This window comes from Hyaena hyaena, unplaced genomic scaffold (genome assembly GCF_003009895.1).
Source record: "Hyaena hyaena isolate Hyena2069 unplaced genomic scaffold, ASM300989v1 scaffold_15, whole genome shotgun sequence".
Lineage (NCBI taxonomy): Eukaryota > Metazoa > Chordata > Mammalia > Carnivora > Hyaenidae > Hyaena > Hyaena hyaena.
The window spans coordinates 3,222,285-3,248,480 of NW_024080647.1; the positions used below are offsets into that span (position 1 = coordinate 3,222,285).

The 26,196-nt window shown below is 47.5% G+C and overlaps 1 protein-coding gene and 1 non-coding gene across 2 annotated transcripts in view; one reads left to right on the forward strand and one right to left on the reverse strand.

Annotated features, from left to right (window-relative positions):
• MEGF11 (multiple EGF like domains 11) overlaps window positions 1–26,196 on the forward strand; it is a 355,188-nt gene that overhangs the window by 46,405 nt on the left and 282,587 nt on the right. The gene's annotated exons all lie outside the window — the stretch shown is intronic.
• LOC120222521 lies at window positions 14,823–14,930 on the reverse strand. The gene has a single exon (XR_005526068.1). It is a non-coding gene; the product is annotated as a U6 spliceosomal RNA (small nuclear RNA).

Genomic DNA, 26,196 nt, shown 5'->3' on the forward strand with positions numbered 1-26,196 from the left:
GAAAAAATTTTTTATGTTTATTTATCTTTGAGAGAGGGAGAGACACAGTGTGAACCAGGGAGGGGCAGAGAGAGAGGAAAACACAGAAACAGGCTCCAGGCTCTAAGTGTCAGGACAGACAGCTTTGTGGGGCTTGAACTCACAAACCCTGAGATCATGACCTGAGCTGAAGTTGGATGCTTAACTGGCTGAGCCACCAGGTGCCCCCAAAACTTGATTTCTTTAAAATTTTTTAATGTTTACTTATTTTTGAGAGAGAGCGAGAGAGAGAGCATGAGAGGGGAAGGGGCAGAGAGAAAGGGAGAGACGCAGAATCTGAAGCAGACTCCAGGCTCTGAGCTGCCAGCACAGAGCCAGATATGGGGCTTGAACTCATGAACCATGAGATCATGACCTGAGATGAAGTCAGATGTCTAACCGACTGAGCCACCCGAGCACCCCCCAAAACTTTACTTCTATATAACTTCATTCACCCTCTCTCTTTTGTACTGTTAATTGTCATACAAATTACATTTTGATACATTGTATGCCGATCAATACGGATTTATAATTATTGCTTTATGCAGAAGTTGCAAACAAAAATAGATTTAAATTGTCATTTTTTTAAAATGTTTTATTTATTTCTAGGAGAGAGAGAGAGACAGCATGAGCAGGGGAGGGTCAGAGAGAGAGGGAGACACAGACTCTGAAACAGGCTTCAGGCTCTGAGCTGGCAGTCAGCACAGAGCCTGATGCGGGGCTCGAACCCACGAACCGTGAGGTAATGACCTAAGCGAAAGTCGGACGCTTAACCGACTAAGCCACCCAGGCGCCCCTAAACTGTCATTTAAAAACCCAGAGACCTCACCATCTTGTGAGGACTTGAGGTCCCTAGTTGGCCTGCTTCTTCCTTCTACCTTCCTTCTTGTAACTGTTTTACATGGAGCATCCAGAGGTTTTGGTTGTACATAGTAGGAGGAATAGGGGACAGTTAATTTTCATTATCTCCCAGGAAGTTAAATCCTTAAATTTTGCATCTTGTTGCCTCATGCTAGCCTGACCCTCTTACCAAGTGGGGGAGATGCAGAGAAAAGACAAGAATGGACATTTATTGAGAACCCACTGGTTGTTAGCAACTTCCACATGTAAAAATTCATCAAGATCTCACAACATGGTGAGGATGGTTTTATTATTTCTGTATTATAGATAAGAAAAACCTGAGGCTCAGAGAAGATTTGTTCATGCAGGTGGGAGAGGGTGTGCTGGCCTTGAACTGAGGCTCTCTGACTTCAGTGTCTGAGCGCTTTCTATTAGAACTCACTCAGCAGTTGGCTAAAATGAGCAAATCAGAGAACTCTAGATGCTGGCGAGGATGTGGAGAAACGGGCACCCTCCTACACTGTTGATGGGTAAACTGGTACAGCCCCTCTGGAAAACAGTGTGGAGGTTCCTCAGGAAACTAACAATAGAACTCCCCTATGACCCAGCAATAGCACTGCTAGGAATTTACCCAAGGGATACAGAAATGCTGAGGCATAGGAGCACATGTACCCNGTCACCCTGCTCCAGGCTGAGGGAGCTAAGGCTCGTGGTAAGAAGACTAGAAATGACTGAACCTAGGACCCAGAGAGAGCCAGGAAGAAAAGCAAATGGAAAATTCATCAACAAATGAGACATAAAGATTAGTTTAGCTTATTTCTGGGAAAAAGCTTTTTCACGTATCTTGAAACTACTTCATAATCAGCCATTTGCTTTGAAGCATATGATTCATTGATTATAAATGATTCCTACCTGCTAATTAATTCTAGTTGCTGGAGTTTCTCCTGGGAAATGTGGAGATAGTGATTCAGAAGAGTTGCCCTGCGGGCTGATGGATGTGGGGGGGAGGGGGGCATGGAGGAAGACACTTGTGGGGATGAGCACTGAGTGTTATGTGGAAACTAATTTGAAAAAAAAATAATTTAAAAAAAAAAAAAAAAAAAAAAAAAGAACTCACTCAGCAGCTAAATTCTGGGTTTGCCCTTGGCACTGAAATGCTGGGAAACATTCTTTGTGGTTCCTTCTTCCTTTTTTAAAACAAGTGTTTGTTTTTTAATTTGTTTTGTTTTAACTTTTTATTATGAAAATCTAGCAAGGCACAGAAAGTGGAAAGAATAGTACAATTAGAGGTGCCTGGGTGGCTCAGGTCATGATCTCATGGTTTGTGGGTTTGAGCCTGAGTCAGGCTCTGTGCTGACAGCTCAGAGCCTGAAGCCTGCTTGGGATTGTGTCTCTCTCTCTCTGCCCCTCCCCTGCTCATGCTCTGTCTCTTTCTCTCTTTCAAAAATAAAATAAAACCATTAAAATTTTTTTTAAAGAATAGTGCAATTAAACATCCACATACCATGACCAACATTCAACAATCATTAACGTTTTTCTATATTTACTTCATCTATTATATATTTTGCAGAATCATTTTAAAGTAAATTACAACATCATGATAGTCATTCCTAACCACGTCAGCATGTCAGCATACATCTCCAAAAAGTAAGCCCATTTTCCTATATGATCACAAGAACAGTATCACAACTGGCAAAATGAATAATTTCCTAGCATTTTTTAAAAATATTTTTTTATTTATTTCTAGGAGAGAGAGAGAGAGACAGCGTGAACAGGGGAGGGTCAGAGAGAGAGACACACACACAGACTCTGAAATAGGCTCCAGGCTCTGAGCTGGCAGTCAGCACAGAGCCCGACATGGGGCTCCAACCCACAAACCGCGAGATCATGACCTAAGTGAAAGTCAGACGCTCAACCGACTAAGCCACCCAGGCGCCCCTCCTAACATTTTTTAAATTAAGTTTATTTATTTACTTAGAGAGAGAGAGAGAGAGAGAGAGAGAATCCCAAGCAGGCTCCACACTGCTAGCATGGAGCCGGTTGTAGGGCTCGAACTCACAAACTGTGAGATCATGACCTGAGCAGAAATCTAGAGCTGGATGCTCAACCGACTGAGAAACCCAGGCGCTCCAATTTCCTAACATCTTTTAATACCAGGTCCACATCAAAGTTTTCTCTCTTATCCAAAAGTCTCTTAACTGTTTTTTCCTCAACCAGGCTCCTGTGAGGAATCACATATCCCTGCATTGCTTGCTTGGTCTCCTTGTCCTGTTTGATTTGGGAGGTTGTTTCTAACCTCTGTAGAGTCTCATTTAGGTTAATTTGCGTGGGGTGAGGAGGAACTTGCAGAGGGGCTTGGGTCATAGCGGGACTGCCTGACTCAGTCTCCCCCTGGGTTCAGAGTTCTCCTTGGGAACACATCCTTCTTATAAGCAGGCAGGCTGTGACGCTGGAGGGGCTCTGAGAGGTCACCCAGCAGGTACTCCTGGTCTGTGTTGTGGATGACTTAGGTCCCGTGCACCAGCTTATCCACGGGGACCCTAGAGTCTGGCCTGGATGCCCTGTCACCCACCCCGCTCCTCAGTTCTGAATGGCGGAACAAAAGTTGACTCCTGGGCCTCTTGAGCAAGCCAGTGGTAGGTGCAATTCACAGTGACCTCACCCGCTGCTGCAGAGGATTTATCATGTTCCATAAACATGGTGCGGCGGCCGGGAGGGGAGGCAGAGCCTCGGAACCCCTGGGTCAGTGCTCTGACCTCTGACCTCCGCCAAGGTCTTTACTGCTGCCCCCCTCAGAGAGTGGTGGGGTGCATAGGCTTGCGCCTATGGGAGCTTTGCAGAAGGCGAAGAGGCAAAGCAGAGGCGCTTTGGGGTCGCTGGCGTGGGCAGAGAGGCAGGAGCACCAGGGCAGAGGGTCCAGGAGCCCCTCTCCCTGAGGTGTGAGCCGAGGATGGGGCTTTTTCCAGTCTGGAGAAGTGCTGGCTGGGTGGGGGTGGAGGAACAGTGCTGTGGCACGTGGTCAGATGCCTCTGGTTCGTTCCTTTAGACCCTTGAGTTGGCAAGGCTGAAAGAGAGCAGTGTCTTTCCGGTTACCCTTCATACGCGTTCTTCTTATGTCTGCTTTGGCGGTGGTGGGGCCTGGCTGTCTCCTTCTGATAGGACACTCCCTTCCCATTGGGGACCAGGGCGCCAGGAGATGGGGGCACAGTCCCATCAGGCAGTCAGTCCTGAAGGAACCCCAACCACAGGCACAAAAGGAAGCTTCCAGAAAGGAAGGGACTCCCTCAGAATCGTGCATTGGGTTGCTGCTTGGAGACTGAGGTGTTGCTGCTCAGAGATACAGAGGGAGAGAGAGGGTGGGGTGGACAGGATGTGGGGGAGGCCAGAGGCAGGTGCAGCGGGGCCTAGGGCCACCCCTGAGAGTGATAGGAGTTGGGGAACAGTCTGCCAGGCCAGCTGCAGGAGCAGGGGCTGCCCCCCGCCCCCCCCCCCCGCCTCACTCTGGCCTAGTGGCTGTTCCCAAGGAGAAGGAACTTGACCTCAGTGGAGAGCACTGTAATGCTCACTCACTGCGGACATGGTTGCTCTTCATTGCTAATAAATATTTCATTGTGAAAACACAGCGGTCCAAACAGGCTGCAACACCAGCACTGGGTTCTCCTTGCTCTAATGGCTGATGGCCGTATGGAGGGCCCGTGTATGTGTGCGGTGTACATACACATATATGTGTACACGTGTGGTTGTGCATGTGTATGGTATTTGTGTATGTGTGGTGAGTGTGTGCATGTGTGTGTGCACGTGTGCATGCTTATGTGGTGTGTGTCTACAATGTGTGAGTGTGCACATGTGTGCGTGCATGTACATTAGGGTCTCGGCACTTAGCCCCTTTCTGTCATGCCTCTCTGTGGACACTGGGGAGAGCCACCCCTCTCCCCTCACTGGGACAATGGCAAGGTTTGGACGCAGGTTTTTAATCATAGGAAACATTTTAGGGTGTTAAAGATACCTTCTGGAAACACAGCATTTAGGCGGAGTGTTCGCAGACATTGCAGGGTGACATTACTTCTTCTATAGGACTTCCCCACGCCTTGTCTTTCCGTGGCCTTCCCAGCTACCACGGCACCCTCACAGCCTATAAGCTGCTCTGTGCACCTGTGTGCCTTCACCTGCCCGTTTTCTGCTGTCTCCAATTCTCTGTGAGTCTGAGACAGTAGCTGTGGGCTGGGGCGCCCTCCTCAGTCTCCCCAGCCCCACATGCAGCCTGGAGGCAGGGAGGGGAGCAGGGGAGATGGAATGGAGGAAGGGGATTGTGTTACTGAGGCTAAGGCCCGGAGGAAGACCGGTTTGGATGGACTGGGGTTGGGGTGAAGAGCTTGGACCTCCCTGGGGTCCGAGGAATTAGGAGTACAGATTCCCGAAGGTGTGAGTGCTTCTGTTCTGGGCCTGTCATTGGGCATCAGGTGCTGCTCCTTCAGATACCCTTCTGATCCTGAGTGGCACGGAGGCCATTTGGTCCTGACGATGGACCCCTCCCCGATGAGGTGTGCAGGGTCTGCCCCACCATCTGGCCTTGGTTTTGTGTCTTAACACTTCTGTTTGACAGTGGGGAGGGTGAGGGATGCTTTAGACCTCAGTGGCAGTATTCCCTAGGGAGCAGACCCCACCCAGGACTCTGAAGAGGCACACTGGGGTCTTAGGACCATAAGAAGACCCTAAGGAGGCCTGCTCTTACCCTACTCATCCGTGGCTTTCCTGAAGAAAAAGTCTCACCACTCCGTGGTTGAACCACCATGCCCAAAGGAAAGTTCTGCCTTATGTCGAACTTCACTCCTTCCTATTGGAGTTATAATGCCTTGCTACGTCTGGATGCCATTGGAGATGAGGATTGGCTGCTGTGTCACAGTCCCTTTCCTGGCTTATTTGGGCTCTGTCACTAATGTTCTGGGGGCTCTGGAACTAAGGGCGGGGGAGGGTAACAGAAGATTAGAAGTGAGATCCCTGAATTCCCAGAGAGAGAGGAACTACCCAGGAAAAGTACCACCATTTCCCTAGAAGAAGTAATACCAATTACCCCCTAGAGGATTTACTCTACAAGGAGTAAATCATGGAAGCAAGCAGGAATCAGTACATACAGCTCAGATTTTCAAAAACAATCTTCAGATTCATGGCATAAGTTTTCATAAGAAAAACACTGTTCTATTTTTTGTAAAACTCACTCTGCAAAGAAAACTGGAAAAAGTCAGAAATGTGTAAAGTAGAAAATCAAAATCGGGCGCCCGGGTGGTTCAGTCGGTTAAGCATCCAACTTCAGCTCAGGTCATGATCTCGCGGTTCTCGCGGTTCGTGAGTTCAAGCCTGCGTCAGGCTCTGTGCTGACAGCACAGAGCCTGGAGCCTGCTTCACATTCTGTGTCTCTCTCTCTTTCTCTCTGTTCCTCCCTCAGTCATGCTCTCTCTCTCTCTCAAAAATAAACATTTAAAAAAAAAAGAAAGAAAACCAAAATCAGCCATGATTCCATAAATCAGGCCCTAGCTTAATGCCAGAATACATAAGGAACATCCGTGAATACTTAACTGAATTGGTGAATGAAGGGAGAGAAAGCTTCTAACAATACTTTGGTATATTTCCTGTCAGGCTTTTTTCTTTATGCATATTTATATATTTATAGTTGAGATTATACTTATTTTTTCAGGAAGTGATGTAAAATATGACATGTCTATTAGAACCCGACCCACAGCAAGTACTTCTCTTTATAAAATTTATACTTTCAAATCCAGTGAGCAGAGGAGCAAATTTACATTCTGGAAATTCATGATTTTTTTTTTTTTTTTGCCATTGACTATATACCTGGAGATTAATATTGTTTTCAAAAACTCAGTCTGCTAAACTGAGTTGGTATGTTTCTTATTTCCTAGCTGAAGAATGCCTTCTGATCTGGTTTTCTTATATTTTTCAATTAGATATGATTGACATGTAGCACTGTATTGGTTTTAGGTATACAACATAATGATTTGATATATGTATACATCGCAAACTAATCACCACAATAAGTTTAGTTAGCAGCCATCACCTCTCATAGTTACAATTGTTTTCTTGTGACAAATAACTTTTATTATCTCCTCTCTTAGCAACTTACAAACATAGAATACAGTGTGTTTAACTTGCAAATACATAGTATGGCATAGTCACCATGCTCTACATTATATCTCCAGAACTTTTTTGTCTTATAACTGGACATTTGTGCCTTTGACCACTTCACTCATTTTGCCCACTCCCCATCCCCTGCTTCTAGCAACTCCAAATTTGCTTTCTGTATCTATGAGTTTTTACTTTTTTTTTAAAAAAGATTCCACACATAAGAGATGTCATATAATATTTGTCTTTCTCTGTCTGACTTGTTTTCACTTAGCATAATGCCCCCAAGCTCCTTCCACATTGTCACAAATGACAATTTGCTTTTTGTTTTATGGCTGAATAATATTCCATTGTGTGTGTGTATGTGTGTGTGTGTGTGTGTGTGTATCTTTATCACACATCTTTACTCATTCATCCATAGATGGGTAATTAGATTGTTTCTATGTCTTGGCTGTTGTAAATAGTGCTGCAGTGAACATGGGGGTTTAGATATTTTCAAGTTGGTGTTTTCATTTCATTTGGATAAATACCCAGAAGTGGAAGAATTGGTAGATTACATGGTCATTCTTATTTAAAAATTTTTGAGGAACCTCTTTATTGTTTTCCATAGTGGCTGCACCAATTTCTATTTCCTCTAAGTTCACAAGAGCTTCTTTCCCTCCACATCCTCACCAACATGTGCTGTTTCTTGTCTTTTTGATACTAGCCATTCTGACAGGTATGAAGTGGCATCTCATTGTTTTGATTTGCATTTTCCTAATGGCTACTGATGTTGAGCACCATTTCCTGTACCTGTTGGCAATTTCTGTTTTCTTTGGAGAGATTACGCTTTGTAGATATTTTGAGGACTGCTTTTGCACTTGATTCTATAGCTTGAGAATTTCCCCAGGTTATTAGAAATTTCTAGACAATATATTTTTAATGGCTATATAACAGACCATTTTGTAGATAAACCATAGTTGGTATGTTTGTTTGTTTTTTTTTTTTTCCCCAAAATCCTACTGATAGGTATGTAGAGTGTTTCTAGTTTGGACTACATCATGTAACATTTCAAGGGACATTTTTATATTGTTGGTTGTTTTGACTGAACAGTTTGCGCATGTAAGTAGAGACCCAGGGCTTTGAGCTGGGCTGTGGGCTCAGGAACCGGGTCTGGGGGTGGGGGCCTCTGGGGCTTACCTGGGGAGCAGGGTGTGGGTCCAGCTGATGGCCAGTGAATATGCAAGGGGCTCGAAAACATCACGTGCAGGAGACTGGGTGGAGAGCAAGCCAGAGGTCTGGAGCGGAGAGTAATGGGGTGGAGATTTGAGAGAGGTGACAGCTAGAAAAATACGCAGGACCATAGCACCGGGGGTAGGAAAATAGGAGGGATGAGGAAGAGGGTCGGAGTGTGGGAGAACACTTTCAGCAATGACATCTATATTTTTTGGATTTTCCACTGCTCTTCATAAAAAAAGATTTGTGCTCCATTCCAATATGTGTCAATTTGTTAATCAAGTATAAACATGTACTGCTTACCAATGCACACTTAAGTATTTAATACACATTATTTTTCTCCTTTTCAATAAAGTAATAAAAATAGGAGATTTATTTCTTTCTCCTTGCATACTATGGACCTGTTTGTTCATTTCTCTTTGGTGAACACCCACTCTGGAGGGGTGGGGAACTGAGCCTGGGTCCATGCAGACGGTTGCTGGGGCCCAAATATTAGGACATCCAGGGAGAGAGAAACGGGCCCGTGGGTGGGTCCTGAGATTGTTATTTACATTTTTACATGGGATTTGAAAATCGATATTCATGGTGAGCTTCAGGCTTGCTGCTGACATTAAGATCACGCGGGTGGGGGAATTCTAAGGTGGAAGCAAGTAAACTGGGAAAAATCGAAGAGCTTTATGAACGGTCAGAGAAATGGCAGATGATGAACAAAGTAAATGAGAATAAAGGAATATATATAGCTGTGGTTTCCAGCCTGGGGTCCCTTTAAGAAGTATTTCCAGGGGAGCCTGTGTGGCTTTATTGGTTAAGCGTCGACTTTGGCTCAGGTCACTATCTCACGGTTCGGTTTGTGAGTTCGAATGCCGCGTCGGGTTCTGTGCTGACAGCTCTGTCAAGTTCACATGATAGGTAGCTTCATGCTGGTCAGAAGCTCTTGACTCATAATTATGAATGTCATTGGTTAATTTAAGTTGGAAAAACTATTTTAATTATTTCTCGGTAAATGTAACTCGTTCCATGGGCAAGATTTCTTGAGACCTGGACGCCTTGTTGAGGGGAGGGGCCTGGGGAGAATTAATAAAAGGCGTTCTTACCAGTGGAACTGTTGAACTCCTGCTAGGCTGATAGGATGTGGGTCTCTGAGCTACCCATTAGGATGAGGTCAAGGACAAAGGAATTTTGGAGACTTTATAGATGTAGTTGGAACCTAAAAACATAAGTGCTGTGAGAGACAGTGGCCTGAAAGGCAGAGAACATTCTCATTTAATGAACCTGGAGATGAGACTGCATATGTTGTTCATACTGAGATGACACAAAACATTGAATTCTCAGATCAGACTCTCAGGACTCAGGGACCTTACCCAGGATCAAGGTTTACGAAGGATGTCAAGAATGCAGGAGGCACAAAGTGGAGCAGGAAGGGGTCTGAGACCACTGAAGCAGCCCACCAGTCCTTTCTTGTGACATCAGGACCATTCTTTTTTTTTTTTTTAATGTTTTTTTTTTTATTTATTTCTAGGAGAGAGAGAGAGACAGCGTGAGCAGGGGAGGGTCAGAGAGAGAGGGAGTCACAGACTGAAACAGGCTCCAGGCTCTGAGCTGGATGTCAGCACAGAGCTCGATGCGGGGCTCGAACCCACGAACCGCGAGATCATGACCTGGGCGAAAGTCGGACGCTTAACCGACTAAGCCACCCGGGTGCCCCCCCCCCCTTTTTTTTTTTTTAAAGACATCAGGACCATTCTGCCCAGATTTACACAGGACTCTAAGAACTGTCTGTGACTACCTTGTTTCCACAGAAGGGAGCTCTTTTGGTTTTGAAACATCTCCAGTGTATACTCAGATAGTGACATAGCTTATGTGACTTAAAGGGTTCCCTATTCCATAAATTTATAGGTTTTCTTACTTATTTACCATAAGGCAATTCTAGGCTCCCAGGTAAGCCTGATACATCTGTTAAGAGCTGTTAGCAAACACTACTGCTTATTGCCAGAGATCTCTCATTAGCATGTCTACTAGGAGATCTGACCAGTCCTCTTTCTTTCTCAGGACTCCCTTCTCCTGCTTAACCATTTCCTTCCCTGGAAACCATTTCAAATCGTATGTCTGAAGTGGCTGCAGGCAATCGTTTGGTAGTTTCTGGTCTTAGTCACCTTAATTCCTGATTGAATGTAGGTGGGATGAATGATGCCCTTCAGGAAAATTACAAAATAGCTTCTTCCTACCCCACAGCCACCTCTATGAAGTAGGTAAACATTTTAAACACAACTTTATTTTTTTTAAGTATTTATTTAGAGAGAGAAAGAGAAAGAAAGAGAGAGAAAGCATGCACGTGTTGGGGAGGGACAGAGAAAGGGAGAGAGAATCCTAAGCCGGCTCTGTGCTGCCAGCACAGAGCCCAACATGGAGCTCAATCTCATCAACTGTGAGATCATGACCTGAGCTGAAATCCAGAGTCAGATACTTAACTGACTGAGCCACCCAGGCACCCCAGGACTTTCCTGACACGGAGGTGAGAGACTCCAAGCAGAAACTGTATACCAATGTAGAATTGCAGGGGAAGTAACATCAGCATGGTGGTCTTTAGCCAATGGAGACATTATTTCCCCATTGGTGATGGATAAATATATCCCCGTTTCATTTTGTGGGTGGACACATCTGAAATGCTCCTCAGGAGCCCCAGCAGAATGAGCCCAGCTGCCTATAGTGTTGGCCAACTAGACAGTGAATCCGTGTGTCATTTGTCTCTCCTCTGACTCCTCTTGTCCCTTTCTCTTGCCCTCTGGGATCACCTCTCAATTAGACTATCTGCACACATGTCTTTGTCTCAGGCTTTGCCTTTGGGGAAACTTGGGGACACCTATTTTGGAACTATTGTACCTCTTGTGCTTAACACGGTGTCATAATAGATGCTTAGAAGATTTTTTTAAAGTTTATTCATTTATTTTGAGAGAGAGTGCAAGAGAGCGTGAGCAAGAGAGGGGCAGAGACAGGGGGAGGGAGAGAAAATCCCAAGAGGGGCTCGATCTCATAAACCTCGAGATCATGACCTGAGCTGAAATCAGGAGTCGGACGCTTAACTGATTGAGCCACCCAGGTGCCCTGGCGCTTGACAGACTTCTGTTGCATAAATAAATGAATGAATGAAATGGAAAACTTTTGAAAGGACTAAGGGAGTCGTTGGGTACAGAATAGGGGCAGCCTTGTTAACACAAATACTTTAGTCTGGGACTATAAACAGCTGAAGCTTACAACGTGTAGAATCAAATGGCTTTGGAGTGAAAGAACAGACTTTTTACTATAACCAAAATTACCTAAGGGTCTCCATGAAATATTAAAACAGTATAGTTAGCATGCCCCCCACCGTTGTCTACTGATAAAATGTTAACATGATACTAATCTGAAAATAGAAATGCACTTAAGGTCTTCTATTGATCTGGAGATTGTTTGGTGTGATCAGGTGACCCAGGAAAAGTTGGAGTGTTTGGGGATGTCCTCACTATTGTCTTGGTACTGACCCATGGAAGAGTGACTCTGGGTGCAGGGTAATTAATTAATAGGCTCGGGGGGTGGGGTATGGGTTTTGTGGATGGGTTTCTATCCCTTGTCTTTCTTTGAGGCCAGCGCTGTTCCAAAGGCTGTAATGACCACCATGCCACAGTCTTGCTGCTAGGGCTTTTTAGCAGGCAACAAACTACTTTCACTTACATGATTTTATTGGACTCTCATGCCTCCATTTTATTTTATTTTATTTTATTTATTTATTTTTTATTATTCGCATTTTATTTATTTATTTTTTTTTACAAATAGTTTATTGTCAAATTAGTTTCTACATAACACTCAGTGCTCATCCCCAAAGTGCCCTCCTCCATGCCCATCCCCCCCTCCCCCCCACATCCATCAGTCCTCAGTTTTTGTCAGCATTCAAGAGTCTCTCATGGTTTGCCTCTCTCCCTTTCCCCCACCATTTCCGCCCTTCTTCTCCCCCTTGTTCCTCCATTTTAAAGATGAGGAGACTGAGGCTTGGAGAGGTTAAATAACTTGCCTGCATCACATAGCTGGCAGGTCAAGGAGCTAGGGTTTGAAACTGGGTTTTCTGACTCCATGTTTTACTTCCTTAGTGTCTTAGGGTAGGTTCCATAGATGCAGAGGTGGAGACAGGGGTCCACGCGCAGGTGATTTGCTGAGAGTGATGTCAGGAGATTGGGGGGGAGGGGGTGAACAGCGATTTCACATGGAATCTAATTCAGTCTGATCATGAGGGGAGCTATGCAACTGGAATTGCACTCCCTTTTCCATCTTGAAGCAAGAGGGCCAGGCTTGTCTGCCAGGGTCCTTGTCAACAGTTGCTGGCATACCACAATGGGGTGGGGTGGGGTGGGCTTCCACGAGCCTCCACTAACGGCAGCTCCCATCGCCCAAGCAGTGGGTGATGGGCATATTAAACAGTAAAAGGGACTCCAGGGGTCTGGGAAGGAAATACTCGTGATTTTATTTTTTAAATTTTTTTAATGTTTATTTATTTTTGAGAGAGAGACAGAGCATGAGCAGGGGAGGAGCAGAGAGAAAGGGAGACACAGAATCCGAAACAGGCTCCAGGCTCTGAGTTGTGAGCACAGAGGATGCAGGGCTTGAACTCACGAACTGTGAGATCATGACCTGAGCTAAAGTCGGCTGCTTAACCGACTGACCCACCTAGGCACCCCAGAAATACTCATGATTTTTAAGGGGTTGGAAAAATGGTGGGTAAGCTCAGATAAGGTCCGCCTGGGAGCATCTTGGTTGAGGTGAAATTTGAGGAGATTGAGGAAAACTAATATTCTGTGCTCCTCCCACGTGGACCTGCCCCACTCAACTGACCCCTTGAACTTCCAGGATGTCCCCTGCAGGCCTGGTGCGTGTGCACATATGAGTGTGTGTACCTGTGTGTAGTGTATATTTGGGGTTAGGAACCTCCCTCAGACTGGGGATACCTCCAAAGGGAAAGCGGGGACTGAGGCTCCCTCATAAGGTTGGTAGGTAGCTCTTTGAGGGCAGGTGCTGGGTCTTCCTGTCTGGCATTGGGCTTTCCTAGGGCAGCAAATACATGTCCTGCATCAGAGAGGGAGCCCCGTGGAGGCAGGGTCCCATCTGCGTGTCAGGCTGGCATCTCTGGCAGGGCAAGGCTGTCTCCTCTGTGAAACAGAACAAATTGTTTTTGGTGGTGACTGATTTGTGCCACCGTCCTTCCACCAGGATGTGAAAATCAGCCTGGGTGTTTATGTCCAAAGCCAACTCCTTTCTTCCAGGTGAGGGAAGCTGGAAGCCATTTAACTGTTTCCAGAAGTAGGTTCCTTAGCCTGTGGGTCTTTCTTTGGATCAGGAAACAGAGGAAAAAGCAAACAGAAGTTCATGGTCTCCTTTGAAGTCAGGGGCTATGCATGGGTTCCAGCAGTTGCTCACAGGCGCTGGGTCAGGGTGCAGGGTGGGGCCCGGTTCTGCACTGGCAAAGAGATGCACCAGGGTGTACCGCTGCGCTTTCCTGCTCGAGGAGGTTAGGATGGTGATCACTCAAAGGAGTGGAAAATGGACTTCTGATGAGGAACACTGCTGCCCCAGCAGGGGGTGGGGGGTGCCCACAGAGAGAGCTAGTAATGTTCTGATGAGCCTGGTGGGTAAGGGATGTCACACGAGTCTTTCCCTCACTTTTTTCTCCCTGTCTAAACTTGTTTCTCTCCTGCGGGCTCAGGGTTCTGCCTTGAGCATCAAAATCCATTATACTTTTTATTTTCTGAGGTCAGTGGACAGGAGGTATCCCCCATTTTGCAGATGAGGAACCTGGGGGTCAGGGAGATGAAGTAGCCTGTTGTGTGGCATGCACAGCTGGAAAATGACAGCAGGGATCAGAATGTAGGTCTTCCTGAACCAAGCCCATGCCCTTTCTCTATCACGCCACCTCTAAATGACATATTGCCAGATGACTTGCTAGTACCAAATCATAGGCTCATCTGCTATCTGTAATGTCAGGGGTCTGGGTGGTACAGCACAAAGGGCCCACACTGTGATCAGAAGACTTTACCTCCCAGCCAGTGATTTTAGGTGAGTCACTTAGGTCAGTGAAATTTGTCCCTAGCAATGTTGGTCTTCCTTGCTTTGCAGGACAGTTGAGAGGCTTCCCTGGTATAATGTGGTGGCTAAGAGCTTTACAGCTGGAGGGCTAATGCTAGCTCTGGTACCTTCTAGCTATGTGACCTTGGACAAATCATGCAGCCTTTTCAGAGCCTCAGTCTTCTCTATAAACTGGGATAGTTACAGAACCTATATCCTTAGGATTGCTACGGAGATTTTAGCAGAATGCCTTTTCCAGAGTAAGCCCCCAACATTTGCTGAGCTACTGTTTAACAGTCTCCTTAGTAAGAGTGTAACCCAGGCATCAGCTGGAGTCTCCCAAACCCTTGTGATCTAGTGAAAAGATGCTCCAATTCCATTCCCATGCTTTCCTCCAGATTTCCAGGACCTGACAGTGGTATAGAGTTCACTTGGACTGGGTTGATGGCTCCATCTGAAGCCATCTTGACATCAGGGCATCTCCCCTGGCCCTGCCCCAGCCCCCATCATTCCTAGACCTCATCCCATCTTGCCTTTCTCCATTCTACGAATTTGCGTGTCATCCTTGCGCAGGGACCATGCTAATCTTCTCTGTATCGTTCCAATTTTAGTATATGTGCTGCCGAAGCGAGCACTTGCCTTTCTCCATTCTAGAAGGAGTAAAGCAGACCATGGTCTTCCTGTGCTGCCCTCTCAGTGGCACTGCCCCAAGTGCATCCTCTCCATGGCACCCCTCTGCTGTTGCCTGGCTTCAGTGGTCTCAGACCCTCAGAGTCCGGGTCCCACAAGCAGTATTTCAAAGGCTTTTCTCCCCCTAGAGACAGATCCCTCCCTAAGGAATGCTGGTGCCAGCTGTTAACATAATGGATTTTTCCACTCAACTATGTGACGCAAAGCATCAATTGAAACCCCTGTGTCAGAGCTTAGAGTCAGGAGGGACCTTACAAGTCAGCTGAATCCTTTGTGCTTTGGCCTTGACAGTGTGTCTATAATAAATAAAATGACCATTTGAAGAGCAGCCCTTTCTCCAGCTTGGGCTCAGACAGGACTGTGGTCCCCACTGCAGGGCAGGACTGCAAAAGAGGATTTGATATTTTGGGGGCTACAGTTAAAACACTGAAACTGCTTGTCCTCCTTCTGAGGCAGCCCTCCGCCTTAGCCCTGGCCTGATCTCGGGGGGGATGGAACTACATTTCCTCTCTCCCTGGGAGTCCATCTAGGCTGGCTTCACCCCCCTCAGCAGGTCCTCTGCAGGCTGCAGTGTTAAACTTTCCCCTGTGAGCACTCGGAGATGTTAGGTTTGGAATACAATTGTAGCAGGAGGGACAATAAATAAGGCAATTTATTTTATCTCACCTGCTTTGGAGTTGGGGTCTTTCTTAAATGGAAACAAGCAGATTTATGCAAATCACATGCAAATTAGACCCTTCCTGGATTAATAGAAAGGAAATTGAAGTTCTGGGTAGTGCCCAGGGCCTCGCACCTGCTTAGGGTGTATTGTGAATCTCAGTGTGCCATGTGGGGTGGAGGAATAGAGTCACCCTGGAGATTCTGTGCTTGTCCTGAGGTAGAGTCAGATGGGAACTGTCAGGCCCTCTGGGTGGGGGGTCTCAGGTGGGCAAGGATTTCTGACAGGTCACTGTCTGGCATTTTGACAGATGCTGTGTAACGGTGCTGTGTAATGGTCACCACAAGCACTCCCTCCGTCCCTCACTGCTTGTCCATTCTACTTACGAGGGACCTTGTGTGGTTTGGTTGCATACATGCTGGAGGAAGGCACCCCCCACCCCACACCATCCAGGCTTTTCCTGCTTTCTTCCTTGGTCCCAAAGGGCTGCTCTTGCCAATCCCCACGGAAGGACAGTCTACATTATTCCTTGGATCTGCCTTCTAGAACCCTGTAGAAAAGCTCCACTTAGTGTCTACCCTGAATCCTACCAGCTACAGAGTAATTTATGCTTTCATTGTTTGTATCCTAAATGGAATGTCACAGAGGCCCTTGACCATGGCTTCACATTGCAATCACCCGGAGAGCATTAAAGACACTGAGATTCTGATTTGATTGCTCTGGGGACACACATGGGCTTTGGAAATTTTAAAAGCTTCATGATGATTCCAATGTGCAATCTGGTTGAGAACTACTGGCCTAACCATTCATGGGTAGAGTGGATATTTGATGACCCTTGTTTTCCCCAGTTGCTCCTTGGAGTTATTAAGCACCCCAGTTATTAAGCACCTACTAAGTGCCTGGTGCACTTAGTTCCCAGGTTCCTTTCCTGGGATGACTCAGTGGGAAACGGGAGAGGCAGAATGAGATCTGGGGTCTGTCTGACTGGAGGCACCCTGCTCCTGCTGTCCCCCTCCATGGTCCTTCTGGAAGGTGGTCCAGCAGAGCAGGGAGGGAAAAGAGCCTCAGCACATCTCTGTGCAGGAGCGCAGGGCTCCAGCCCAGGTTTGGGCTTACTGTTGGCTGGCTTTGTGACCTGAGGCCCAACCAACCCTTCCTGGCCTTAGCTTCTCTATGCCTAGATGTAAATAGCAATGCGATGTGATGCGGAGCCCTGGGGTGGGTGTGAGGATTAAATAAAAACGAGACAGTGCTTTGTAAACCATGAAATGTGATATCCGCATTAATTGTGTTCCTTGTACTTCCCCTCCTCACTGCCTGTCACAGGCTGTACCGCTGCCTGCCTCACGCTCGCTCGGCACCCCAAACACACAGGTGTTTTGAAAATTCAACTCACTTGGCCTCCCCTCTCTTGCGCCGCTGCCGGAGGATTCTGCTTCATCCTCTCTGCTTGGAAGAACACAAGCGGCTGTCTCCCTAGGAGAGTCAGCTGGTAATTAGGCTAAATAATTTAAAGTAACTTTTAATTTTTAAATAATTCCAATTTGCATTTGTGCAATTTACTTTTCTTCTCTCCCCACTCCTCCTTCCCCACTGCCTTCCCTGGCTTATTTGTTAGCTTATTTATTTATTTAAAAAGTTTGGAGTATTTTTCCCCCCCTGGATAACCAATTTGCTCCGAATGGCAGTTAGCCAGCGTGATTCAAAATAACCACAGATTGTAAGGCGAAGGCAGGAGGCAAAATCTGCTGACTTGGAAACATATGAAAGGCAGCTCTGCACAACCCCCCTTGGGAAAGGAAGATAAAAGATGCGCAGGCGGTGGTTAACCTTCGATTTATGCAAGGGGGTCCGTGCATGGCTGCGTGGGGGTTAGGAGAAGCCCAGCGCATAGATGTGCCGGTGGGGGCCACGAGGGACAGGTCAGGAGGCTGTGTGCTGGGCTCAAGGTGCCTCGCCGCCCCACTGGGGCTGCAGCACCTGGGGCTTCCTCCCTCCCAGCCTTGGGCTTCCCATTTGTGGAGTGGGCACACCAGCACCTCACTCTGGAGGTTTCTGTGAGCATACGTTTCTTTGGAAGGTCGAGGGGGTTCTGACACATAGTGACCGCTTGCTCGCTTGTGGGATCCATGATCTGTGAGCCGAGGAATTAGGGCCTTTGGGGTGGAGACAGAGAGCTGGTAACCCGGTAAGGTCTTCTCTTTCTTTTATTTAGATTGCAAGTGCTCATGGAGTTCTATTTGTTTAAAACTTTTTATGTGGAAATTATCTCCTACTTACAGGAAAGCTATCAAAATGGAGGTTAACATTTTACCACACTTTCTGTCTCGTTGGGTCGCAACAGGAAGTGATTTTGCCCCCATTTGGCAATGTCTGGAGATGGTTTTCTTGTCACACTTGAGTAGGGGGATGGGTGATACAGGCACCTAGTGGGTAGAGGCCAGGGATGCTGCTAAACTTTGTAGGATGCGCAAAACCCCCCACTGCCATCTCCCGCCCTGACAGAGAATCATCTGGCCCAGAATGTCTGTGGTGCCCAGGTTGAGAAACCCTGCATTGTGGGTGTAGATGTGTATCCAAACTGTTTGATAGTTGCAGAAGTGATGCTGCTTTATCCCTAAGTATTTCCATGTGTATTTCCTAAACGCAAGGGTGTTCTCTTACTTAACCACAGCTCAATTATCAAAATATCATGGAATTGACCTTGATACAGGGAGGCTTGGGTCTGATGCTGGTGGGAGTCCTCAGGGAGCAGGTGTGACTGCGTGTAAAGGGCACTGGAGTTGGACATGGAGGTGGAAAGAAGCGTGGACTCTGGAATGCTGCGGTTGAGCCCCACTACCCTGGACAATCTGTTGTGATTCCTCCCTGCAAAATGGGGCTGACTGTGGTTCCATTGCCCACCTCCCAGGACTGGGGGCAAGGCGACCTGAGTCAATAGATGGGAGAGAAAGGGCTTTCTTTGCACAGGAGAACATGAGACTGCCATAATGTCGCCAAACAACACTTGGGGCCCTCCTGCCTGAATCAGAGATGGGATGTGAGGGGTAGACTCCCTTGCGGCCAGTCCCTGGCTGGGAAACTCCAGCTGTGACCAGGCGTCGGGGTGCTGACAGACCTTCCACCTTCAGGGACACATCTAGGCTCGCCACTGAAGCACGCATAGCAGGTGGATGTGCCCCAGCAGGCAGTGAGCCAGCTTCCTTTCCTCTGGAAGGAAGTGACCTGATCTGGGGGCGCTGCCCTATCTCCCCTGATGTACGGAGGGAAGGGGGAAGGGAGGGGAAAGAAGGGGCTGCAGTGCCTGGGTGGCCGAAGACAGAGAAATGCTTGGCTACACATGTTCCTAGATTCTACTTGCTTTCGAGAATGACAGTGTGCTTCGTTTTTCACAGAAAAGTCCTTTGTAACCTCCATATTGGAATTGTCCCAAAGCAATGTATTTTAAAATTTGGAATTGGAAAGAAGAAACAAACATTTATTAGCTGCTTTCTATGTACTGTCACTGTTGTATATTTCACCTTTTTTCCATTCTTCCTTGTATCTTGTATGATAAATAGTAATTAATACCATTGTTAAGAAAGGCAACTGGGCTGAGAGAGGTTGAGTAACACCCAAGGTCACACAGCTGGTAGATGGCAGAGGCGGGATTAGAACGTAGATGGGATTTCCTTCAAAGCTGGTGTTCCTGGTTTAAATCCCAGCGCAGTCATTACTAGCTCTGTGACCTTGGGCACAGAACCCCAGTTTCCCCATAGTAGGAAGGGTGATAATCATGTCTGTCCTAGCTGCCAAATAGGACAGAGAGAGAGAGTGCTTTATAAACTGTCCATTAGTTAGCATTGTGTTATTAGCATGGGGGCGTTCACCTTTGGGCTTCATTCCTTGTGCGCCCTTTGTGTGAATGGGTGGAGGCTCAGCCAGGGTCAAGACCACCCAATGACAGGCAAAGTTCCCTGGTGATGGAGACAGAGAGTACACCCATAATTAGACACATGTCAAGTGGTACCTGCTTTTTCTAGCGAATGATCTCCCACTGTGTGCAGCTTCCTGGCTCTCTCCCTGCCCCCATCCTCCTTTCTGGAAGCCACCTGCGGTGACCTGTATGCCTTCAGAGAATGATGCCAGCTCCTTCACCACAGAGGCAGAGAAGGGATTACTATAGAATCACCACCCTTTGGGGCTTAGGATAGAAGCCACAGCAGGCGGCCCAGGTGCCGGCTGCCCCTCCTTCACAGATTCTGGGCTCTGGGCATTGCCATAGATCTCAAGGGCAGCTCACCATGAATCTCTCTCCCTGCCTCCTAGAGGATCTGTGCCTGAGATCCTTTCCCTTCCCTATAATATATCCAGTGGTGGAGCCTGAGAATTACGGGGGGCTTGCCAGGGAGTGCCCTCAGCCTGGGTCTGGGGCTCCTGTGCACCTCACTCTTTTCCGTATTCTCCTCTGGCTGGGCAGAACTGAGGAAGGGTCCAGAGGGCTGCCTTTTCCTGCCCTCCTCCGCTGCCCCCACCAGGAGCTGCTGAGGGGTTCCTGACATTTGGACAGGATTTGGGCAAGAAATGGCCAGATGTGCTGATGGGAAATGGCAGAGAGAGGGGCAGGAGTGGTGGCCACTGGGGTTCGTCTAGCCCTCCGGATGTCTGATGACTGGCTGGCCAACACTTTGAGCTCTGCCTCTTTAATTCCTAGACCTCTATGGGAGGCGCTGTCACCTGGCTCCACTTCCAATGAGTTGATCTACCTGGTGCCTGCCAGCCGACTGGGCGTCCAACCCACTGCCCCTGACCTTTGCCTCCTGGGAGGCACCCATTTCTTTTCTGGTCTCTCTGCTGCCTGACCCCTGCCCTGCCAGCACCCCCTCTTGGGGTGACCTCCTCTGGTCTCCAAAGTCTGTCCCGGGTTGGCAGCGAGTCCCAAGGCTTGGCCGCCTCATCCGAGGGGACTTGTTGGGGTCCAGATTGTCCTCTGAAACTTATCTTCCGGCTCTCATCAACACTGCCACAGTTTGGGATACAAGCCCAGAAAGGAAATAATTACATCCAAACACAGAGGTGTTGAGATTGTGGAAAGAGAAAAGCCTACAAAAGCCAATGTGTTGTTTACTTTATGCAAACAGTGCTTTGAAAGGAAGGTTAAGGATTGGGTTGGATGTGAGGGAAAACTTTCAGATTAGCTTGTGTTCCTGGTGGGTCTTCTCTGTAGAGCTCCGGGCAGCAGGGGTTGGCAGGGGCAGGGCAGTGCAGTGCCCTAGGGGGGTGTGGCGGGGGTGGGGGGCGTAAATCAGCTGCTGCCACCAAATCTAATAATGTCTTTGCCTAGCATTGGGCAAAGGCCTTTTGGAAGGTTCACCAAACACTCTTACAACAAATGAGTATTTATGGAGCATGTCCTAGTGTCAGGTGTTGTGTTAGGTGCAGGACGTAGAGGTGAGCAAAACAGACAGGGCGCCCCCTCCCAGGGCCCACGGTGCAGTGAGAGAGGCAGGTATAAATCATGGTGATAAACTGGTGTAGGTACGTGGAAGGAAAGGAACATGGCTCTAGGAAAGTATAGAGCAAAGGAACTTGGGCTGGGCGTGGTCTCTTGGGGGAAAGGACACCTGAGCTAGGACTGGAGGATGTGTAGGAGGTCACCAAGAGGGCTGGGGAGGAGGTGGGGCGGGTGAGCACTGTCGACAGAGATCCAGAGTGGGTGGGAAGGTGGTGCTTTGGGAGAAGTAAAAGTGGAGGGAGGACAGGGTGTGAGAGGGTTTGGGGGAAGTGGTTGGGGGGGGATGGGTAAGGAGAGGAGAACAAGGGTGGAGTCCGCCAAGCAGGTGGGGGGGTGGTGAGATGGCGGTGGGCCTGAGGTGGGAGGGATGGAGGAGATGGAGGGATGGGTTTCAGCCGTGGGTGCGTGGGCTAGCTGTAAAACTCTTCCTCTCGGTCTGAAATGCACAGGGGACGTCTCCATTGTGTCAAGGGTGGGGAGGAAGGACACAGATCCTTTTCTGTTTATTTTCAGCTTTGTTGAGCTATAACGTGCACAGCAAGCTATATCACATATTTGAACTGTACAATTCGATGCGTGCTGACATATGTATACACCTGGAAAACCACCGTACTCAAGACAGTGAACATATCCATTATCCCTAAAAGTTTCCTTTGTAATCCATCCATCCCCCCAGCCCCATGTCCAGGAGACCACTGATCTGCCTTTTGTCATCACAGATTAGCATGCATGTTGTAGAAGCTTATAGAAATGGAAGCATGCATTATGATGATTATGATGACATTTGTTCCACACGTTAGGGTTTGAGGAGCACTATCATAAGCTCTCTGGACCTCAGTTTGTTTCTTTCCATGTTTGTGGACTGCAAGCGCAGAGAGTGGAGTTAATTACACTCAGTAGTTCATGGTCAACATCAGCCTTTCATTTCATGGCATCCATTGTGTACTTTCTCCGTCCTCTATCCTCACTTTCGTTACCCACCCCCCATAGAAACCCCCTCTAATGTGTTTGGAATGCGTTCTAAAATATGCATGCATCGTTGTAAAATAGGTATTGTCATTCTCTATGAGGAGAATTTACAAACATTTAGTTGTGCTAAATGCTAAATCTTCGATTCCCAGCTTTTTTCACTCAACAACTTGGTTTGGGGCCCACCCTATTGCTGTAGGTACACTCAGTGCATGGTTTCTTACTGGTGCCGAGTTCTCTCTAGTGTGTTTCTATGACCTGCTTTTCCTCTGTTCTCTCAGGGAAGGGTGAGGGACACCTTAGGACGTCTCCAGACCCCACTGTTATACATAGCTCCATCCTTCTGGGCTGAACTCGAACCTCCATCTTTGGAAAGAAAGTGTCTGTGGCTAAATGACCCAAGTTGCCTGCAGCTCTGACTCAAGTCGCTTGTTTTGCCAGTGGATAGACCTCAGCAAGCTGTAAGCCCCCAAGCTGTCAGGAGGAAAATCTGAATAGTTATGTTTTCCTCTGAGTGAAGTTTCCGGCTCTGACACTGTCGATGGTCTGAAATCCTTTGATAGTCAGAGTCCCCAAGACCTTCTCTTTTCCCCGGAGCGCATGAAATGCCTTAACTTCTGAATTTTTTTTTCCCTGTGAATAATACACCAGCTGTTCCAGGGAGCTGAGCGTCGCACCAGTTAGCTGCACTGTTTAAAATCCCGATTCTGCAAACTCCTCAGAAGGGAGCGACAGTTCCTACTCCTGTGTAATCATTTATAGATCAGGTAATGATTTCCTCTTGGCTTAATGACAGCTCTAGTCTCGGGAGAGCCGGTCAGCTTGTCAAATATTGCTGATGTTCCCTGGTAGATCAAGCACCGTGGCTCTATCTGCCATTCCTTCTCACCCTTGGCACCTACAATGGGTGAGAAAAGTCACTTCTTTCGAAAGAATCTCAGGACCAGTGAGAGGGTGGGGATATGAGGAATGGAAGACTTGATTTGCCTTTGTCTGAGGGCATCGGAAGATGTGCCTCCTTCCCTCCCTTTTCTATGTGCTGGGTGTCCTTAGTGGGGCTGCCTTGCAGAAGAGGAGGCTGGGAGGGGTTCCTCTGTGGCTGAGGGGGCCACTCAGTGACTTTTCACTGGAATCCAGCAACTGTTATGACTCTACCACGTGCCAGGCACTGTGCTTATTTCGTGGGGTTTAAGCTAGTAGGTTTGGCTGGTTGCCCCAGAGGATGTTCCTCTAAGAAAACTTTAGTGGGACTCCATCTCGTTCTGGAGCAAACTGGTCAGCAGTGGAAGGTGAGAGTTCCTCTGGACCATTGTGGAAGTGAGCAGTGCACTCAGTTACCAGGGCTGATGAGCAGTGGGCAGAGACAACGCCCTTCTGCCAGTGGCACTCCTAAGAAAAATTCAGTTAAGAAAAATCAGTCTAGGGGCACCTGGGTGGCTCTGTCGGTTAAGCGTCCGACTTTAGCTCAGGTCATGATTTCACGGTTCATGGGTTCGAGCCCCGCGTCGGGCTCTGTGCTGACAGCTAGCTCGGAGCCTGGAGCCTGCTTCAGATTCTGTGTCTCCCTCTCTCTCTGACCCTCCCCTGTTCATGCTTTCTCTCTCTCTCTCTCAGAAATAAATAAACCAAAAAAAAAAAAAAAAAAGAAAAGAAAAAGAAAAATCAGTCTATGCTGGGGTGGTGGTGGGGTTGCCAAGGGTGGTCTGTGGACCAGTGCTAGACTGTGACCAAGTCGTCACAGATGAGATTAGGAAAATGAAGACAATGCAGTGTGTTCTTCATGAAGCTAAACTTATTGACTATTAAGAACTCTACTTTGAGATTGTCATCCAATATCCTTGGTGTTCATGAAATTGAGATGATAGTAGAAATTAATAGAAGATAATAGGAGATGACTGCAAAGTCCTTGTGTGGCTATAAGTTTTCCAGTCTCTGCCAGGCTCTCTCGTGTGTGTGTGTGCACACATGCACGCATGTGCGCACATCTGCACACAACTGTGCATACATTTGACTTGTCTGTGAAGTTCCAAAGCCTGAACACCAGTGCAGCTCTGGGATCTGACATACTGTGCCTTGATTCTTAGCTTCTCCCCCAGATGAATATCTTGACACATCATATCAAATTTGTGCCTAAGTAATGTTACTTTGTTTCTAATAATAACAATGTTTATTAAGATCAAAATCTTACCTTTGGAGAAGGAGCACACTCCACAAATTAGGTTAATTTAGAAATCATTAACATTTTTAATGAATATATGCTGTTAAAACTTGCATAAGTAAAAATGCAAATGAACAGCAGCCTGAGGTGCTGATGAGTGGTCAGCTGAAGGTAATTGAGAGTCACATGGCTCTTCTGCTGTGGGTGTGGGGTCCCTATGGCCAGATCCCCCTCCCCCCACAGTGCAGGGGCTGGGTCCAGGGAGCCCCTAAGGTGCCCCTTTCCTTCACTGTATTTAAATGGAGATCGTAATTAAATTGTGTTCATAGAGGAAGACAACTTAACTAGAGCCCCCTCATGCTACATGCTCCAGAGTTTAATTTTCCAAATAAACTGAGTGTGGCTTTGATGCCCGGGGAAGATCAATAGAATGGAAATTGCTTGCAGTTTCCCCTAAAGTGTTACAATGGATTGCTGCTCTCACATTTCCCCTCCATGCTCCCTTTTTGCCTGCCAGAGAGAGCCTGGTATGCATTCTAGGCACATGCTACTTGAGGAAATAGGAAATAAAAAAACCCATAAATGAATAAAAAAGGAAACTACGAGCGATGCTGAGGAGGAGGATGAGACCATGTCCTCCTGCCTATGAGGCGAGTGAGGGCTCCTGGGTCCCTATGAAGGAGAAAGGCATCGTATTCCACTCTTCGAGGCATGGGGTGGGGGTCGCTCAGGTGCTCTGGGAAGGGACGTGGAGTGTCTGCTTCCCATCAGGTCACCTTCTCGAGGAGGCCACACAGGAAGGTGAGCCAAATGTCAGGTCCCAACTGAGGGTGCCACTGCCTGGGACCTCACTGCCTTTTGAACCCCTCTGGAATCTTGGAGAATGTTCTAGCTCCTTCACATAATCTCAGAATAGTCGGGTCAGGGAAGGGTCCTGGCTCACACTGACTTGCTTGTTCCTTTGGGGCTCAGACTGTGGAAGATGTCTGCCCCACAGATGATCTGGGGTTTTAATCTGAAATTTTCAGCTGTGGGGCTAATGTCACAAGGTCAAGTTTCATGTCTTATTTTGCTCCTTTGGGGAGACACCAATGAGCTTGGACAGTTGGCAGGAAGAAGGGACTCTCGGGAGGTGGGTCATTGGCTCCCACCAATGAGAGCTTGGAAACCTTTTCCTGGTCTGGTGATGGCAGATAAACCCTCACCTGGTAGAGCAGAAGGCTGCAATGTGATCAAGCAGACCTTTATTGGGTACATTTGTGTGAAAGACAGTCTTAGACACTGCATGGGGTGGGGGTGGGGGCCAGGAGTGGGAGGAGCAGAAATGATTAAGACTCAATTCTCACCCTCCAGGAGTTTACATATTAGACAAATATCTTCATGGCTTTTTTTTTTTTTAAGTTTTGAAAAATGTTTTATTTATATTAGAGAGAGAGAGAGTGCAAGCAGGGGAGGGGCAGAGAGAGAGAGAGAGAGAGAGAGAGAGAGAGAGAGAGAGAATGAATCTGAAGCAGACTCCAAGCTCTCCAAAGCAGGTTCCGGGCTCTGAGCTGTCAGGACAGAGCCTGATGCTGGGCTTGAACTCACAAACCACAAGATAGTGACCTGAGCTAAAGTTGGACAGTTAACTGACTGAGCCACCCGGGAGACCCTATTCCCATGGCTTGAATGTTTGGCAAAGTACCATGAATTCAGGAATCTGAAACGAGATTGAATACAATCTCCTTGTTTTACATTTGGGGAAACTGAGGCAGGGAGGCGGTTTTTCCCTGCCGCACACACTGTTCTGTGCTCTAGTGTGCTGTTTCTCTGGGCTGGGACAGGTGCAGGGATATGGTAGGAGGAGAGGTCAGAACGGGGGAGCCTCAGCGTGCTGTGGGCTCCCCTCCTCTGCTGTTTGATGGAGATCCCAGAACCACGAACCCCCTACAG